The following is a 19937-nucleotide window of genomic DNA, read 5'->3' on the forward strand; positions in this document are numbered from 1 at the left end:
CCCATCACAGCACCCACCTGCACCCTCCACCAGTACAGTGACACACACCCCGGTGGGTCATGAATCTAGATTAGGCTTGGGGTCATATGCTGGCGAACACCTCCCTAACATGTCTCGATAGCAGTCGGTTGCAGTGACAGTCAGTGTCTGGCATTCAGAGGACTGCTGGAGATCAGCCACATGCTGAGTCCGAGTCAGGTGATGAGTCTCTGGAAGTGGCCGTCACAAACTAACTGGAGATACAAAGAGAATGTTTCCTCTTGTTGGGAAGAGAATTACTAGAGGCCATCAACATAAGATAATCACCTAGAAATCTATTGGGAATTCAGAAGAAGCTTTTTTACCCAAAGAATGGTGAACTTGTGGAACTCGTTACCAAGGGAGTGATTCGAGCGAGTGGTATAGGTGGAGGCAGACAGAGAACTCAGGCAGAGTTGCAAGAGGCAGTCAACAGGCGAGGGGGAAGGATGGAGGAGTCCATCCCCATTCTGTCTGATGTTGTGGCTCTGACATGCAAGCACCTCGAGTCTCCATGGAAGGGTTGCCGGCCGCCTTGGAGACCTTGGTCCAGCAGGTTCTGCCATATTTGCACTTGGGCATTCATTCGATTGATATAGACATTGGTGGAATCCATCAGTGGCTAGGCGAGTGGAGAGCTGGGCACCTTGACCTCACCCTCAGGCACCCAGAGAAAGGAGAACCATCAACTGGACACCCCGGGCCATCCACTCAGGTGACTCCGAGAGTGTTCAGTTGACCTCAATCCCCTCTGCCTGTGACCCCATCACCTCCAGCTGCACACACCGAGGAGAGTGCACCTGTCTTACAGAAGGAGACCCAAAGTAGGCCAGGGCCCTCCAGGCCACTGTCCTTCAGAAGATGCCCACCAAAGTCATCAAAGACAACGGGGCATAGCAATGAGCAGGCTACATCCACCTCTACTCTGGATGTCGGTGATCCACCAAGATGTAGCGGTAGGGTTAGAAAGATTAAGGAACCTTGATTTCACTTTTGGGTTATGGGTGTTCACTCACTATATATATCATGCACCTTTGTAAATATATTTGATGTTCGTGACAATGGTTGCATCATTTGAATAGGCTGTGCATATGCATCTATGTGGCTTCTTATTGCGAGAGTGACCCAAACTCCCATACTGTAGTTGCCTCCCTTTATGAGACTTATATTCATGTGATGTCAAGCTGATTCATGTTAGTTACTTGCTCCTTGTCTTATGTCAGGGAGATGTGCCAACCTCTTTATTGAAAGTGACTGCATTAGGAAATGACATTCATGAAAGGCACCATGGACTATGTGTGCTGAATTGCATTGGAGGGTTACCACTCATGTTGTCTCATCATCAAATAACTGTTTTCATTGTTTGAGCTGAAGCACAAGACCTGCAGCCATAATGGTCTCTCCAGCCATGTGTGTATCTCTGTGGTGGCAAGAAGTGTCCTATTCAGGCGGCCACGACTGCATCAAGCCCACTTGACACAGGCTTCGTGCTGGCTTTCTGCCTTCCACTTCCAAAGATTAGGGGCTGGTGAAACATGAGGGTTGGAGGTCCAAGGCCCAATGCTGACCTTTCTCTTGACGTCAGTGGTTGTAAAGGCCTTTCAGATCACTGGCTTGTCACTCAGAGGCAGGAGAAATGAGTTTGGGCCCCCTTGCCTGCACTTTACTCCTCCTGGAACCGTTTGGCTATGAGTTTGGCATGTCTTCCACGTTTTGTGGCTTTGATCACATCTTCACTCAGAAGCTCCCCATCATCGTCCTCTTCAGGTTCCTGCCCTTCCAGGTTTTCATCATTTGAGGACTTCTCAGCTTCCTCTATATCTCCCTCTGGTAAGAGACCTACCCTTTTTGAAGCACCAGGTTGTGAAGGGCGCAACACAACACGGTGATGTGGACACCCTCTCTGGAAAGCACTTCAGAGTCCTACCTGAGCAGTCCAAGCATTGGGAGTGCATCTTCAGGATGCCAATGGTCTGCTCTATCATGGATATTGTCAAACTATGCGCCACATTGTATCCCTCCTCCAAGGAACTTTTATCCACATTGCTTGTTAATTCCTCAAAGAACTCCAATAAATTAGTCTAACATGAGTTTCCTTTCACAAAACCACATTGACTCTGCTTGACTGCATTGAGATTTTCTAAGTGCCCCGCTATAACCTCCTTAATAATAGATTCCATCAATTTTGATATGACAGTTGGTAAACTAAATGTCCTGTAATTTCCTGCCTTCTGTCTCCTTCCCCCCTTGAATAGAGGAGTCATTCAGGCTAGTTTCCAATTTGATGGGACCTTTCCAGAATCTAGGGAATTTTGGAAAATTAAAACCAATGTATCTACTACCTCAGCAGCCGCTTCTTTTAAGACCTGAGGATGAAGTCCATCAGGACCTGGGGACTTGTTAGCTTTTAGGTCTAATATTTTTTTCAGTACCCTTTCCCTGGTGACTGTAATTGTTTTAAGTTCCTCCCTCCCTTCATCTCCTGATTCCCCTCTACAGTGAAGACAGTTACAAAATATCTGTTCAATTTATTTGCCATTTCCTTATTTTCCATTAGTAATTCCCCATTCTCCCTCTCCAGAGGACCAATGCTCACTTTACTTACTCTTTTCCTTTTAAAATACCTGTGGAAACTCTTACTGTCTGTTTTTATATTTCTAGCTAGCTTTCTCTAGGGAGCTTTCTCCCTCCTAAATAATCTTTTAGCCATTCTTTGCTGTTCTTTATAATCTGTCCAATCTTCTGTCCTGTCACTCATCTTTGTGGAATTATATGCTTTTTCTTTCAACTTGATACTATCTTTAACTTCTGTAGTTAGCCAAGGATGATGTATCCTTCCCTCAGAGCCTTTCTTTCTCACTGGAATGTATCTTTTCTGAGTATTCTGAAATATCTCCTTAAATGTCTGCCACTGCACCTCCACTGACCTATCCCTTAACCTCAATACCCAGTTCACTTTAACCAGCTGTTTGCAAGCTCTCATTATTGACCCTTTTTTAATTCATTCTCAGGATGTGGGTGTTGCTGGCTAGGCCAGCATTTATTGCCCAGCCCTAATTGCACTTGTGAAGATGGTGGTGAGCTGCCTTATTGAACCATGTGGTCCATGTGGTGTAAGTGCACCCACAGTGCTGTTAGGGAAAAAGTTCCAGGATTTTGACCCAGCTACAGTGAAGGAATGGTGATATATTTCAAAGTCAGGATGGTGAGTGGTTGGAAAGGAGCATCCAGGTGGTGGTGTTCCCATGCATCTGTTGCCCTTCTCCTTCTAGATGGTACCGGTTGTGGGTTTGGAAGGTGCTGTCTAAAGAGCCCTGGTGAGTTCCTGCACTGCATCTTGTAGGTGGTACACCCTACTGTGCATCGGTGGTGGAGGGAGTGAATGTTTGTGGATGGGGTGCCAATCAATCAGGTTGCTTTGTCCTGGATGGTGTTGAGCTTCTTGAGTGTCATTGGATCTGCACTCATCCAGGCAAGTGGGGCATATTCCATCACACTCCTGACTTGTGCCTTGTAGATGGTGGACAGGCTTTGGGGAGTCAGGAGGTGAGTTACTTGCCACATGATTCCTAGCCTCTGACCTGCTCTTGGAACCACAGTATTTATGTGGCTAGTCCAGTTCAGCTTATGGTCAATGGTAATCCCAAGGATGTAGATAGTGAGGAATTGAGTGACGGTAATGCCATTGAATGTCAAGGGACGATGGTTGGATTCTCTCTTGTTAGAGATGGTCATTGCCTGGCACTTGTTGGCATGAATGTTACTTGCTGCTTGTCAGCCCAAGCCTGGATATTGTCCAGGTCTTGCTGCATTTGGACATGGACTTATTTAAATTTAAAACACTAGTTATAGACCACTCCTTTCTCCCTCAAGCTGAATGTTAAATTCAATCATATTATGATCGCTGCTACCTAGGAATGCCTTCACTATGAGGAAAATTGAATTTAAATTCCACCAGTTTCCATGGTGAGATCTGAAACCATGTCCCCAGACCATGAGCCTGAGCCTTGGATTACTAATCTGGTGACATTACTACTGTCTCTCCTCATTAATTAATCCTGTCTCATTGCATATTACCAGATCTAGTATAGCCTGCTCTCTGGTTGGTGCTAAAATGTGCTGCTCTAAGGAACTATCCCAAAAACGCTCTATCAATTCATCATCCAGGCTACCTTTGCCAATGTGATTTATCCAATCTATATGTAGACAAAAATCACCCATGATTATTGCTGTATGTTTCTCACAAGCCCTCATTATTTCTTACTTTATGCCCCATCCTACAGTATGGTTACTGTTAATGGACCTATAAACCACACCCACAAGAGCCTTCTTACCTTTACTATTTTTCATCCCTACCCAAACTGATTCTATATCATGATCTCCAGAACTGAGGTAATCTCTCTCTATTGTACCAATGTCATCCTTAATTAACAGAGCTACCCCTCCACCTTTTATTAGCTTCCTGTCCTTCCTAAATTTCATGTAGCCTTGAATATCCAGGTCCTAATCTTTTTCATCCTGCAGCCATGTCTCTATCATGGTTTTGACCATAAGATGTAGGAGTTGAAGTAGGCCATTCAGCCTATCAAGCCTGCTCCATCAGTCAACTTACCTGTCTTTTCCTCATAGCCCTTGATTCCATTACTGATTAAAAATCTGTCTATCTCAACATTGAATATATTTAATGACCCAGCCTCTACATCCCTCTGTGGTAAAGAATTCCACAGATTCACCACCCTCTGAGAGAAGAAATTCTTCCTCATCTCTGTCTTAAATAGGCGACCCCTTACTCCGAGATTATGCCCTCTAGTCCTAGACTCTCCCACAAGGGGTGACAGCCTCTCAGCATCCACCCTGTCAAGTCCCCTAAGAAACTTTTATGTTTCCATAAGGCCGCCTCTCTTTCTTCTAAACTCCAATGAGTACAGGCCCAACCTACTAATCTCCCCTCATAAAAAAATTCCTCCATACCCAGGATCAACCTAGTGAGTCTTCCTTGGACTGCCTCCAATGCCTGTATATCCTTCCTTAGATATGGGGACCAAAACTGTTCACTGTATTTTAGGTGGTCTAAATAGTGCCTTGTATAGTCTCAGCAAGACTTCCCTATTTTTGTACTTACTTCCCTTTGAAATAAAGGCCAACATTCCATTTGCCTTCCCTATTACCTGCTGAACTTGTATGTTAGCTTTTTGTGATTCATGCACAAGGACTCCCAAATCTCTCTGTGCTGCAGCTTTCTGCATTCTTTCTCCATTTAAATAATATTCAGCTCCTCTATTCTTCCTGCCAAAGTGCATAACCTCACATTTTCCCACATTATATTCCATTTGCCAAGTTTTTGCCCATTCACTTAACCTGTCTATATCCCTCTTTAGGCTCTTTGTGTCATCCTCATCACTTGCCTTTCCACCTATTTTTGTGTATACTGCAAACTTGGTGATAGTACATTCACTTCCCTCATCCAAGTCATTAGTATAAATTGTAAATAATTGTGGCCCCAGCACTGATCTCTGTGGCACTCCACTTGTTACAGGTTGCCATCCTGAAAATTACCCCCTTTTCCCAATTCCCTGTCTTCTATTAATTAGCCAATCCTCTATCCATGCGAATATACTACCCCCAACACCATGGGCACTTATCTTTTTAAGTGGGCTTATGTGCGGTACCTTATCAAACACCTTTTTGAAATCCAAACATATTACATACACTGGTTCCCCTTTATCTATCCTGCTTGTTACCTCCTCAAAGAATTCTAATAAATTTGTCAGGCATGATTTCCCCTTCATGAAGCCATGCTGACTCTGTTTAATTATATTATATATTTCTAAGTGTTCTGCTATTACATCCTTTATAATAGACTCTAACATTTTCCCAATGATGGATGTTAAACTAACTGGCCTATAGTTACCTGTTTTTGTCTCCCTCCCTTTTTGAATAAGGGTGTTACATTGGCAGTTATCCAATCCTCTGGGACTTTTCCAGAATCTAAGGATTCTTGGAAGATTACTACCAGTGCATCCACTTTCTCTGTAGCTACTTCCTTTAATATCCTAGGATGCAATCCATCAGGTCCAGGGGACCTATTGGCTTTTAGCCCCATCAGTTTCCCTAATACTTATTCTCTAGTGATAGTTATTGTATTTATTTCCTCCCCAACTCATGCCCCTTGATTACTTAGTATTTTTGGAATGCTGTTAGTGTCCTCTACCGTGAAGACTGATGCAAAGTATTTATTCAACTCCTCTACTGTTTCCTGGTTCCTCATTATTATTTCCACAGCCTCATTCTCTAAGGGGCCTATGTTCACTTTGGCCTCTCTCTTCCTTTTTATATATTTAAAGAAGCTCTTACTGTCCATTTTTATATTACTTGTTAATTTACCCTCAAAGTTTATTTTCTCTCTCTATTTTTCTGGTCAACTTTTGTTGGTTTTTAAAACTTTCCCAATCCTCTAGTTTACCACTAATCTTTGCCACATTGTACTTTTTTTCTTTCAATTTGACACTATCCTCAACTTCCTTGGTTAACCATGGTTGGTTTACCCCCTTCCTAGTATCCATCTTCCTCACTGGGATATATATTTGTTGTGAATCATGAACTATTTTCTTAAACGTCTACCATTGTTCTGCTAAACTCCTTTCCCGGTCCACTCCAGCCAACTCTGCCCTCATTTCTTTGTAATTACCCTTATTTAAGTTTAGCACAGTTCTTTCCAACCTATGAGATCATACATATTTATTTCTATTTGTGCTGACAATTCATCTGTTTTGTTACGCATGCTATTTGCAAAATTAAAGCACATGGGATTGGGGATAATATTCTGGCATGGATTGAGAACTGGTTAGCAGACAGGAAATAGACAGTAGGAATAAATGGGTCTTTTTCAGACTGGCAGGTGGTGACAAGTGGGGTACTGCAGGGATCAGTGCTTGGGCCCCACCTATTCACAATATTTATCAATGATTTGGATGAGGGAACCAAATGTAATATTTCCAAATTTGCTGACAGCATAAAACTTGGTGGGAGTGTGAGTGCTGAGGAAGATGTTAAAAGGCTTCAAGTTGATTTAGACAAGTTGAGTGAGTGAGCAAATACATGGCAGATGCAGTATAATGTGGATAAGTGTGAAATTATCTACTTAGGTAGGAAAAAAAGAATGGCAAAGTATTATTTAAATGGTGATAGATTTGGAAACATTGATGTAGAAACAGACCTGGGTGTCCTTTTACACCAATCACTGAAAGCAAGCGTGCAGGTGCAGCAAGCAGTTAAGAAGGCAAATGGTTTGTTGGTCTTCATTGTGAGAGGACTTGCGTACAGGAGCAAGGATGTCTTACTGCAGCTTTACAGGGCCTTGGTGAGACCACACCTAGAGTATTGTGTACAGTTTTGTACATACCAGCAATCTGCATCTTGATAAGGCATGAAGAAAGCTTTTACAGAGAGGCCATTGTCTATGAGAGTTGTTGTGGACAGAGTGTCTGGATGCAATTAGTCTAGGCGACCAACATAATAACATGTCCTGACATGTCTGTGTGTGAGTGTGTGTTCCCTAAGAATGGATATAGATGCCACAGAGGGACTACAGCAAAGGTTCACCAGACTGATTCCTGAGATTGCAGACCATCGTATGAGGAGAGATTGGGTCGACTAGGCCTGTATTCACTGGAGTTTAGAAGAATGAGAGAAGATCTCATTGAAACATATAAAATTATGATAGGGCTGAACAGACTGGATGCAGTGATAATGTTTCCTCTGGCTGGGGGGGTCTAAAACAAGGGGTCACAGTCTCAGGATACGGGATAGGCCATTTAGGACTGAGATGAGGAGAAATTTCTTCACTCAGAGGGTGAATTCTATACCACAGAGGGCTGTGGAGGCCAAGTCACTCAATATATTTAAGAAGGAAATAGAAACATTTCTAGACTCTAAAAATGTCAAGGGGAATGGGGAGAGAGTGGGAGTACGGTGTTGAGATAGAGGATCAGCCATAATCATATTGAATGGTGGAGCAGGCTTGAAGGGTTGAATGAGCTACTACTGCTTCTATTTTCTGTTTCTATGACTCTCAGGAACACTCGTCTCAGCATGATTCAGGTGCCGACGGTCCCAACAGTACAGTTGCCATTTTCTCCAGTACTGATGCCAGTGTCCCATGAATTGAAACCCATTTCTCCCACACAAATCTTAACTCTCTAATCTGATTTACCCCACGCCAATTTGCTTGTGGATCAGGCAGTAATCCAGAGATTATTACCTTTGAGGTTCTGCTTTTTAATTTAGCCCCTATCTGCACATACTCCCTCAGCAGAACCTCTTTCCTAGTTCTACCCATGTTGTTGGTACCTGCGTGGGCCACGACCACTGGATCCTCCCTCAGGCACTGCAAGTTCCTCTCCAGCCAAGAGCTGATGTCCCGAATCCTGGCACCGGACAGGCAACACAGTTGCCTGGACTCCCACTCTCGGCTGTAGAAAACCGCGTCTATCCCCCTGATTATACTGTAAGACTCTTAAGCAGGCGTCCCACTTTCCTCTAAGGTTCAGACCCCGTACTAAGTATCAACGACACGAAACAACTTTGGATACCATTTTCACTTCATTTGGAAAGCCTTTACTAACCAACTAAGCAGTAGCGTACACTTACAACATCAGTTGCTTAGTAAGACCCGGCAGGAACGTGTTCCTGGGTGGTCAGTCCACTGAACGAATTCTTTCGCATTACTTCTCGTGACTGATCAAGTCCTGTTCCCTGGCTGCAGCAACAATGTCTTTGTGGGCCGTGGCTTTATACCCCTTTCTGACCCTGATCCCTTGAGGTAATACCTCAAATTGGGTCATTTAATTAGATTTCAATCCTGCTATGGCTCTGCATTGGTCATTTCCTGCTCTCAACAGGGGGTGTCTCCAGGTACATTCCAGCTATCTGCATCTTGATAAGGCATGAAGAAAGCTTTTACAGAGAGGCCATTGTCTATGAGAGTTGTTGTAGACAGAGTGTCTGGAGTCTGGATGCAATTAGTCTAGGCCACCAACATAATAACATGTCCTGACATGTCTATGTGTGCGTGTGTGTCCTGCTCAGTTAAATTGTCTTCATTGTTTTAAAAATCCAAAATGAGCCTCAGTGATGACGTCTTTGATCAGAATTCTTCTTCCTTTGTCCTGATGTCCTCGTTACTCCATGTCCCTACCATTCCGTGAGCTTCACACGCTGGTCCACACCATAACTATGTTACATTTTACTTACAAAAAGGGATATTAAAAATGCCTTATAGCGTAAGATATCAAAATACCTTACAATACTGTCCCCAAGTACCACTCCATTCCTATTAACTCCACCTGCTTGAATGGCTTCCTGTACAATAGTGTCATGGTCACCCTGCAACCATCACGTTCATCCATACAGGCTGCAAGAACCTCAAACCTGTTGGACAATTGCAAAGGCTGAGACTCCTCCACCTCTCCCTTCTGAGTCCCCAAACCTACTTGACTCTCAGTCACACACTCCTGTCCCTGACCACTGACCAAATCAGAAGACCCTATCCTAAGGGATGTGTACAAAGTGTCCAGGTAACTTTCCCCTTCCCTGTTGTATCGCAATGTCTGCAACTCAGCCTCCAGCTCAATGACTCTGAACTGAAGCTCAAGCCACAGACACTTCCTGAAGACATATTTGCCCTGGATCACCCTGGTGTTCCAAGAACATCCACTGTCTGCAATTGCAACACATCACCTGCCCAGCCATCTTTATTATGTGTTAATTAATTTAGTATTAATTAATTTATAATTAATAAACGCTGCTACTCCCAATAACCTTTACTATTGCTGGTAAACCTTTCTACAACTAATAAAACATTACAATTACTAATAAATTACACAAGTTTTGCTGGTAAATAAGCAAAATATTTACCAACCAATCACTTACCTGTTTTCCTGCATTGTCACACTTTGAGTTCTCTCAGAATGTGATTGCTCTGCTCTGGAGCCATAGACTGGACTGGATTGGACTCAGTCCTCTTTTTGCCTGCTATTCTAGGTGGTGTTTACTGCCTCTAGGTCCTCCTTTCAAACACTCTTCTAGGCTCATGGACTACGTTCTGAGCTAACGATAGGAAAAATCGTGCACATGACTTTTTGAACATGTTCCATCACCTTCAGTCCTCCCCCTGTCACCCGTCAACCTCCCTCCATTATCCCTGACCCAATTACTATTGACATGCACACTTTCATCACAGAAAATGGTTCATCATCAAGGACTAAGAGCACTCTGGAAGAATTTGTGTTTTAAAAGGCACTGTCCCTTAAAGGGTTAGTGCAGGACTTGGATTGCTAATCCTGGAAGAAACATCCTTTTACAAGAAAAGATAATTACGCAATTTTAAAGAAGCTGGAAACCTCTTGACCCTGGTGGGCTGTTTACAAGAGGCATCACATGGTAGTTAGTGGCTCTGAAAAAAACTTTGCCTGGAAAAACTGTTTAAAAGTTGGTTTTGGTTTTGCTTTAAGAAGAGAAAGGACCAACTGCTTGTGAAAGGAAGACAGCAGCTTTTTTGGAGTCCAGAGCCAGTGCACAACCAGAAGTAAATATAAGTTGCTCCTAAGTAGCTACTTGCTGGAATAGAATACCTACAAGTGTTCTTTGAGTCCACCTGAGAATCGGTGCAAGAGTCATTGATTGTTTCACAGATCAGCGCTGAGAGACCAACCGTATAATTTCAAGGACTCCACCATCTTTCTTTTTCCCTTGAACCATTTACTTCTAACCTTTAACAGAGTTCCTCTATTTTTATTTTATTATTTGTGTTTTTTATTCGTTCATGGGATGGGGAAGTCGCTGGCTAGGCCAGTATTTATTGCCCATCCCCAATTTCCCTTGAGAACGGAGTGGCTTGCTAGGCCATTTCAGAGGGCATTTAAGAGTCAACCACATTGCTGTGGGTCTGAAGTCACATGTAGGCCAGACTAAGTAAGAGGTAGCAGATTTTCTTCCCTAAAGGACGTTAGTGAACCAGGTGGGTTTTTACGACAATCAACAATCGTTTCATGGTCATCATAATACTTTTTAATTACAGATTTTTTACTGGATTCAAATTTCACCATTTGCCATGGTGGGATTCAAACCTGGGTCCCCAGAGCATTACCCTGTGTCTCTGGATTACTAGTCCAGTGACAATACCACTAATCAACTGCGCACTCCTCCCATCCCAGTTGTAACACTATGAGCATCCAGTTCCCATCTATGACACTAGAACTGCCACTCTTCCATGTCCCACTCCCCCTATCACTGAAACTGTCCCCATCTGCTTCCCAATACCCTCAGTTTAATCCCCCAGGACCCCACCATGGTCAATACTGACCCTGACCTTTAAGTTCAATCCTCAATCATCATCCCTGGCCATAAACCACAGCACCCCCCACTCCCCCCCCCAAACTTATAGCAGCACCACTCTCATTAATAGACAACTCTTCCACCCTTCCACAGTCACAGATCCACCATTTCCCGGCTGCTTCACCTCTTCCCCTCAGTTTTCCATCCTTCCTCACAGATTTCCACCATTGGCCAGCCTCCTTGATCCCTTTCCATTACACTCCAGCCTCCCTCCCTCGGTCAGCTTCCATGCCCTGTACAACAACCTCAATCATGGAGAAACACACCCCAAAAGGAATAAAGCAGTGGCTTCTCACTCCGAAGTTCATTGCACTTCACCTGGTGCACACCGTTTGTATACTGTTGTGAAGCTGAAGCCATGTATTAATTGGGAAGGGGAGTGTAATTCCAGTGAGCTGGCACTTCAGTGAGTATGCATGACATACAGACAAATGCAAAAGCATTTCCTGATATCAGGAAGCTCGATCTGCCTTTAAATTTCTGAGAACTTAATTCCAAACTTTCTTCCTGCCGTCGGGATTCTGATTTTGAGTCTCCCGTGGAATTAAGTTCCCCGACCCACCTTTCTGCCTGGTCCAGGCAGCAGCTGAAGATTCCGCCCATAGGACAACCTTCTCATCCCAGGGACCAATCTAGTGAACCTTCACTGTACCGACTCCAATGCAAGTATATCTTTCCTTAAATATAGAGGCCAAAGTTACACACAATATTCCTGGTCTGGCCTCACCAAAACCTGTACAATTGTAGCAAGACTACTTTATTCCTGTAACAAAAACAAAAATAGCTGGAAAAACTCAGCAGGTCTGACAGCATCTGCGGAGAGGAACACAGTTAATGTTTCAAGTCTGTATGACTCTTCATCAGAACTAAGGAAATATAGAAATGAGGTGAAATATAAGCTGGTTGAGGGGGGTGGGACAGGTAAAGTTGGATAGGGGGCCAGTGATAGATGGAGGCAAAAAAGAGATTGCCAAAGATGTCATAGACAAAAGGACAAAGGGTTATTGACTGTGGTATTCCTGTTCTCTAATCCCCTTGCAATAAAAGGTCAATATGCCGTTTGCCCTACTAATTTCTTGCTGTGCTTGCATGCTAACTTTCCGTGTTCCTTGTACAAGACACCCAAGTCTCTCGATATTTACATGTTTCACACTTTTTAAAACTTATTCTCTTCTTTTAATTCTTATGACCAAAGTGAATAACCTCACACTTACCCACATTATACTCCACCTGCCATCTTGTTGCTCAGTCATCTATATCTCTTTGTAGCCTCTATGTCCTCCTTAAAGCTTACATTTCCACCTAGCTTTGTATCATCAGCAAACTCTTTCTCTCTTCATCTAAGTAATTAACATAAGTTGTAAATAGCTGAGACTCCAGAACTGATCCCTGCCAACCTGAAGATGCCCCATTTGTCCTTACTCTTTGTTTCCTGTCCATTAACCAATCTTCTATCCATGTTAGTGTATTACCCCCAAATCTATGAGCCCTTACCTTGCCTATTAACCTTTTGTGTGGCCCCTTACCAAATGCCTTTTGGAAATCCAGGAATACTACATCTACTGGTTCCCCTATAGCTCCCCAACTAATTACATCCTCAAAAACTCCAATAAATTTGTGAAACGTGATTTTATTTTCATAGAACCATGTTGGGCATGACTCAGCACTAGGAAAAATATGGTCACCTCAATTCAAAGGGATTCTCAGAGACACAGAAACCAGTCATCTTCCTTACTCCTTCTGCTCAGAGTGATAGTTGAGGGAGGAGGTGACATGAACTGCTACTGGCAGTGTCATCCACCCCTATCCTTATGGAAAATGCCACAGCTAGATGACCATGGAAAAATCTGTTCTGTTGAAGGGTCATGAGGACTCGAAACGTCAACTCTTTTCTTCTCCGCCGATGCTGCCAGACCTGTTGAGTTTTTCCAGGTAATTCTGTTTTTGTTTTGGATTTCCAGCATCCGCAGTTTTTTGTTTTTATCTCTGTGTTTAATTGACTGCCACTGCTCTTCAAGAAATGCCTACCTTGAAGAAGTTCTGTTCGTCTCTGCGACAAGATTTCCGTATCTCTCTTTTGCCTTGTTCACCTTCATTACTTTCCATTTCTCTCCTGGTGTTTGACAAGGTGTTTACTAAAACCCGCTTTCACAGCCATATCTCCTTTCTCAGTGACTGTCTCCGTCTCCGACTTACCCCATGTGGATTTCAACTGAAATTCCACCCCTCATGTTTCGAACCCAACCAAGATTACAGGTATCTCCGGGACATAAGAAGTTTCTCGGACTGCTGTTCCCTTCACATTCTGAAATCCACACTCAGTGCCATGCGCCGCCATATGAACACACTCGACCTCTCCCTCCAGCAGCACCGCCGTACCCTTTTTCAAAGCTGCGCGTGCCCCCAGTTTCATTTTATTCTTTGTCTCATCCGACGCCTCAACAAGAAACTTTTTCTCTTTCTCTCAAGTGCTAAGGAACGCAAGCTCCAACAACTCATCGACACCAACACCCATCTAGGACCCTCCACCCCTGCCTGTCCCTCCGTCCCCACCCTTTCTTCCAATCCCAGCCCCAACCGTGTATTCACTATACCCCCTGACTTCCCCTCTCCGACACTGAATGTTTAGTGCTCAGCAAAGGACTTAGTTTCATACCCTAACGCCCTCATCTCAATGAATTTCGGGCTTGGCACGATGCTGAACTCTTCTTCCGCTGTCTTCGTCTCCGGACTCACTTCTTTGGGCAGGAGTCCTCTCCCTGTTCAACGGATCCTTTTACCCACCTCCAATATTCTCCCTCCACCTGGACCCCTCCCTCTAGATTCTTACCTTCTCTTGATCTTTTCATTGAGAACTGTCGGCGCGACATTAATCGTCTCAATTTCTCTGCTCCTTTCACCCATTCTAATCTCTCTCTCTCTCTGAACTTACTGCACTCTTTTTTTTTTAAAGAATCAGTTCTGTTGAAGGGTCACGAGGACTCGAAACTTCAACTCTTTTCTTCTCCGCCGATGCTGCCAGACCTGCTGAGTTTTTCCAGGTAATTCTGTTTTTGTTAAGGAAAAATCTAGCTGGAAAATTGTTCAATATGTAGTTGGAACAAAGGCTTGTGATTTTCTCCTTGCATGCAACCTGGAAGGTGTATCTGAAACTATGTCCATTTAAAATTAAATCCAAGTATCCTCCCAATTTCATTAGAGTACACCCAAACACAAAAGGGTACTTCAATGGACATAAATTAGCAGATATTATAGCAGAGTGGTTATGTTATTGAATGAATAATCCAGAGGCCATAAACATGAGTTCAAATCCTCCCATGGTACTCATTTAATTAAATAATATCTGTAATTAAAAGAAAAGCTAAACGGCAATAAGGGGTGACCATGAACCTATCTGACTCTCCTGGTTCATTAATATCCTTCAGGGAATGGAATCTGCCGTTCTTACCCAGGTTGTGAATTTAAACCCACAGTAATGTTGATTCTTAGCTGCTCTCTAAAATGGACTAGCAAGTCACTCAGTTTTATCAAACCGCTAAAAAACAATAACAATAAAGCCAGACAGATCACCTGGCATCAACCTAGGCACCAATTTTAACAAAAGCACACCCAGCCCAGTCAACCCTGCAAAGACCCCCTCACTAACACCTGGAGACGTGTGCCACATTGGAAGAACCATCCCACAGAATACCCGAGCAACAGTCTGACATAGTCATACAGTGAAATCCTGTCTTTTGCCACTTCCTCGTTCGTGTTTTCACTTCCTCGCGCTTTGTACTTAGTACACTGCATCGCCCATCGCGTGAACAATATTTGCTCATCCACATTTTCTTCTCCCTCTCTCCTCTTTCCCCAGGGAGACAGCAGCCATGATGCAGCAGATATTATAATCGTTGCAACATTTCAATCACATGACATGGACAGACGCTCATCTGATTTTCTTTTACAAATGGCTTTTGGCCGGTGCTGAGTATTAGTGTGTTGATCCAGGCGGGAAGAAGCTTCCCAACATGGAGGTGACATAGTGGCTCATCTTCTTGTCTACGCTCTTTTTTAAATTCAAGGCATTTTGTTTGGTCAAGCAATTATTATTTTGGAAACTGAACTGCAGCCCAAACAGTTTTGAAATCTTCATTAATATATTGCTCGGAGGCTCCCCCATCTGGGGCATACAAGTACTGCACCACAATTTGTTGTCAAGCAACTGCCCAAACAAATGCTGGAACCTATCTAATTGAGTCCCATTGAAAAACATGTTAATTGTTTGCGGTTTCACCATTTCTGAGGTTTTGCAGGAAAATCACCCCTCAAATGACAGGACTTTAATGTACTCACAAAATCATAACTTCAGCCAACTCCCAGACTCCTCCATTACAATTCCTGAGTATGTCCTGTCTCATTGGCAGGACAGACCCACCAGAGGTGGCAACACAGTCATATACATTCAGGAGGGAGTGGCTCTATGAGACCTCAACATTGACTCTAGACCCAAGTCTAATGGCACCAGGTCAAACAGGGCTTGGCTGGTGGTGAGAAAGGCCCTCCCTGTAAGATCCTTCCTACATGCCAGGAGTCTCACCCCCTCTGCACGTTGCCCTCGAGGTGGCTGTGGTGGGGAAGAGACCGTTGTTCACCTCCTTGTAGATTGTGTCTTTGCGAAGAAGGTCTGGAGAGAGATGCAGTGGTTTCTGTCGAGGTTCATCCTGAGCAGTTCTGTGACACAGGACTCTGTGCTCTACGGGCTGTTCCCAGAGACACACACCGAGACAAACATCAACTGCAGCTGGAGGATCATCAACTCGGTGAAAGACACTCTTTGGTCTGCCCGAAACTTGTTGGTTTTCCAGCGCAAAGAGTTGTCCCCGACCGAGTGTTGCAAACTGGCACATTCCAAGGTCCAGAACTACGTGCTGAGGGACACAGTTAAGCTTGGGGCAGCCGCCACAAAGGCGCAATGGGGAAGGGTCGCTGCCTAAGACCTTTCTGCCACAGTGCACTAGGGGGCTGGGAACTGTTTAGAGCCCCTCAGGCTGTACAGCTTAAAATGAATGTCTGCCAATGATTGTAATATTCATTGTTTGTACTGATACACCTTGTGATTCATGTTGTAAAAGTTGAACCTGACTGTATTTTTGTAATGGTGATTTTGAAATGGTTCAAAATGTTTTTGAAGATTTATGAATAAAGTATATTTTTGCAAAAAAAAAACCAGGTCAAACATGGGCCAGGAAACCTCCTGCAGATTACTGTTAGAGAAACTCTCAAGCCTGTTTGTGAAGAAGACATTGAGACTAGGATGCTTTGGTAGAGACTGTTTATTGCAGAGCTTACTTCTTCACTCTCATACCCAGTGCTGGCTGACTCTTCTTTATATACACATCTGAGTATAATTAACTAAAGCAATACCCAATAGCCTGTTAACCCTATTGCCTTAAACCACAGGGTATTTAAAATCCATCAACAGAACCTATTAGATACCAACAGATTCCCCTCTTTACTTTGAATTAAATTAGTGTGCAACAAAACAACTCATGAGAAAAATTATAAAATGCTAATGTGTTATCTGATACGATCTTGAAAACAAAAAAAAATTCAATAAGATTACAACATGAAAATTTCCATGTTTTCTTAATTCATTATAACCCAAGGTGTCTCTCTTCGGGGATATCCAACAATTTCTTTGGACAAGCAGTTCTTTTTGTGAAACCATCTGACAACTGGTGACTTATATCGACCCATTTTACTTTTGAAATCCCCTTCCTTTCCAACATTTCTTTTGCACTCATGAGATCAATCCTCGACCTCTTTTCTGTAACACTCTTTGTCGAATGGACATTGTCCCAGAGCAAACGGTTCTCTACAGACCATTCTAATGGCTCATTCCCCCCCCCACGTTACTAGGACTGCGCAATGGAGCGAATCTGTGACTAGGATACTCATTGTATCCTATATTGAAGCTTCTGGTGACCAGAATGATTTCTTCCGATTGGTCAGTATCACCCTCCTTGCCTTCCATACCCTCTATGTCAAGTGTTGTCTTAAAAACCTTGTTTTCAATTTTGGGTAATTCAACACATTTCATACTTAGAGTCACATTTCATGCACCTGTTCACTGCCCATTGATTACTCCTGGGGTCATCTTCCTTCCATAATTGCCCAACCCCCCCCTCCCCCCCCAACTGTTATAACTTCCAAAAGGGTCTCTGTCCTCACACTTTTTGTTTGTAATTCTTCTTTTGTACAGACGTTTGGGCCCTGTATTCGAACAGTCTCAAAATGCTGCTGGCATTGTATCTTCCATCTTTGGTGTCACTGCTGAAGAGCCCATTTGCGCCATTAAAGCAGCCGGAAATGAATGCTTTAAGGTTTTGGACATTTGATCCATAAGCATATCTCTCTCTTTGAATCTAACTCCGGTTAAAACCAAGAGCCAATCCCTGTTTGATATCCAGTAATTTAAAGGCAAGTACTGATTTAGGAATTTTCAAGTGGAATCCTTGCGATTCCCTATATAGCCAGTTAAACTCCATGATGTATTCTTGTATGGAAGAATCATCCATTTTTCTAAATTTATCAAAGTCCAACCAAGCCTCATAGGCATTTAATAAGTCACCTTTCATATCAGTTTTATCCTTGAATTTTAAGAGAATCTTCAAACCTCCTTCATTGCCCAGTTCCTGAGCATCTAGTTTTGAGAACAGTTTTGGGGTAGATCTTGCTCCTGGCAGGAAGTGAAAGTGCCAGAGCTATGCCTTGTTTTTTTTTTGGTAGAGACATAACCCATGTCCATACGTTGATTTCAGTTTTCCATTGATCATGAGGCTCCGTGTCACAAAACTGTGAAGGACAATCATATCCTGCCTCCTTATACCTGGTTTCAGCTATCTTCCTTCAAAGAGTCTTCAATTACAGTCTTCAGTCAAAAAAATTAATTCCGATTCTAACCTTCAGTCTGATGGTAAATCTCAGTCTCCAATCTCCACTTTCAGGCAACCATCCTCTACTTCCAAAATTACAGAAACTACCAAGACTTGGTTGAGAAGAAGACACAGAGACTAAATGCTTTTGGTCATTTATTGCAGAGCTTACTTCTCGATTCTGGGATTCTGGGACTCCGGGACACTGGGACTCTGGGGCTCACATCCCCGTTCCCCTTCCCCTTCTCCCCTCTTTCCCTTTCTCCCCCCTCTTCCCCTTCTCCCCTTCCCTCTTCCCCCCTGCCCATCTTACCCCTTCCTCCTTTCCCCCTGCCCCTTTCCCCTTCCACCCTTCTACCCCTTCCCCCCACTTTCTTCCCCCTTCCAACCCCTTCTTCCCTTCCCCCTATTAGATACTAACAATTTCCACCTGCTGCCCTCCCTCAGCAGATGAATAAATGCTCCTCCATGTTGAATATCACTTGAAAGAGGCATTGAGAGTAACAAGGTCATAAAATGTACTCTAGGTGGGGGATTTCAATGTCCATCAACAACAGTGGCTCGGTGCTCGCTTCGGCAGCACATATATTCAAATTGGAACGATACAGAGAAGATTAGCATGGCCCCTGCACAAGGATGACACAAATTCGTGAAGCATTCCATAGATTAGATTTACAAAACAACAGTGGCTCAGTATCACCAGTACTGACCAAGATAGCCAAGTCTTGAAGGACATAGCTGCCACATTGAACTTGTGGCAGGTGGTGAGAGAGAGCCGATGTGAGGGAAAACTACTGAGTTCATTGTTGCTAATATACCTGTTGGAGATATATCTGGCTGTGACAGTATTGATAGGAGTCATCACCATGCAGTCCTTGTGGATCCAAGTCCCGCTTTCACACCTAGTGTGCTGTATGGCACCATCACTTTGCTAAATACATTCAGAAGTGAACTAATTGCCTAAAACTGGGTGTTCTTGAGGCTCTGTGTTCCATTAGCAGCAGCAGAACTGTATTTCACCAAAATCTCTAACTTCATGACCCAGCTTATCCTTAATTCTACTATTAGCATCCAGCCAAAGGACTAACCCTGGTTAAATAAAGAATGCAGAAGAGCATGTCAGGAGCAGGACCAGGTGTACCTAAAAATGAGGTACTAACCTGATAACGCTTCAACCCAGGACTATGCACTTGCCAAGCAGCATGCTGTAGACAGAGCCAAGTAATTCCACAACCAACAGATCAAATCAAAACTCTGCCATCCTGCCACAACAGCCATGGATAGTAGTGGACAATTAAACAACTAATGGGAAGAGGAGATCTCATGAACATCCACATCCTCAATGATGGTGTCGTGGGAACATAGGAGTAGGAGTAGGCCATTCGGCCCATCAAGCCTACACAGCCATTCAATTAGATCATGGCTGATCATCTACCTCGGCTTGTCTAACCTCCGGCCCTTGGGCCAGATCTGGCCAGTCAATCCTCTGTATCCGGATCGCGGAGCCAGTGTTCAAACTACAAGTAAGTTCAATGAAAGATTCTGCACAGAGCTGCTCCTGTAATCACAGGCCATTTCTCTCCCACATTTGTTGCTGATAGGCTCACC

The 19937-nt window shown here is 43.6% G+C and overlaps 1 non-coding gene across 1 annotated transcript; it reads left to right on the plus strand.

Annotated features, from left to right (window-relative positions):
* Positions 1 to 18893: 18893 nt before the first annotated feature.
* Positions 18894 to 18998, plus strand: LOC121269275. Its single transcript, XR_005941330.1, has one exon. It is a non-coding gene; the product is annotated as a U6 spliceosomal RNA (small nuclear RNA).
* The last annotated feature ends 939 nt before the right edge of the window (positions 18999 to 19937 follow it).

Source organism: Carcharodon carcharias, chromosome 23 (assembly GCF_017639515.1).
Source record: "Carcharodon carcharias isolate sCarCar2 chromosome 23, sCarCar2.pri, whole genome shotgun sequence".
NCBI classification, from domain to species: Eukaryota; Metazoa; Chordata; class Chondrichthyes; order Lamniformes; family Lamnidae; genus Carcharodon; species Carcharodon carcharias.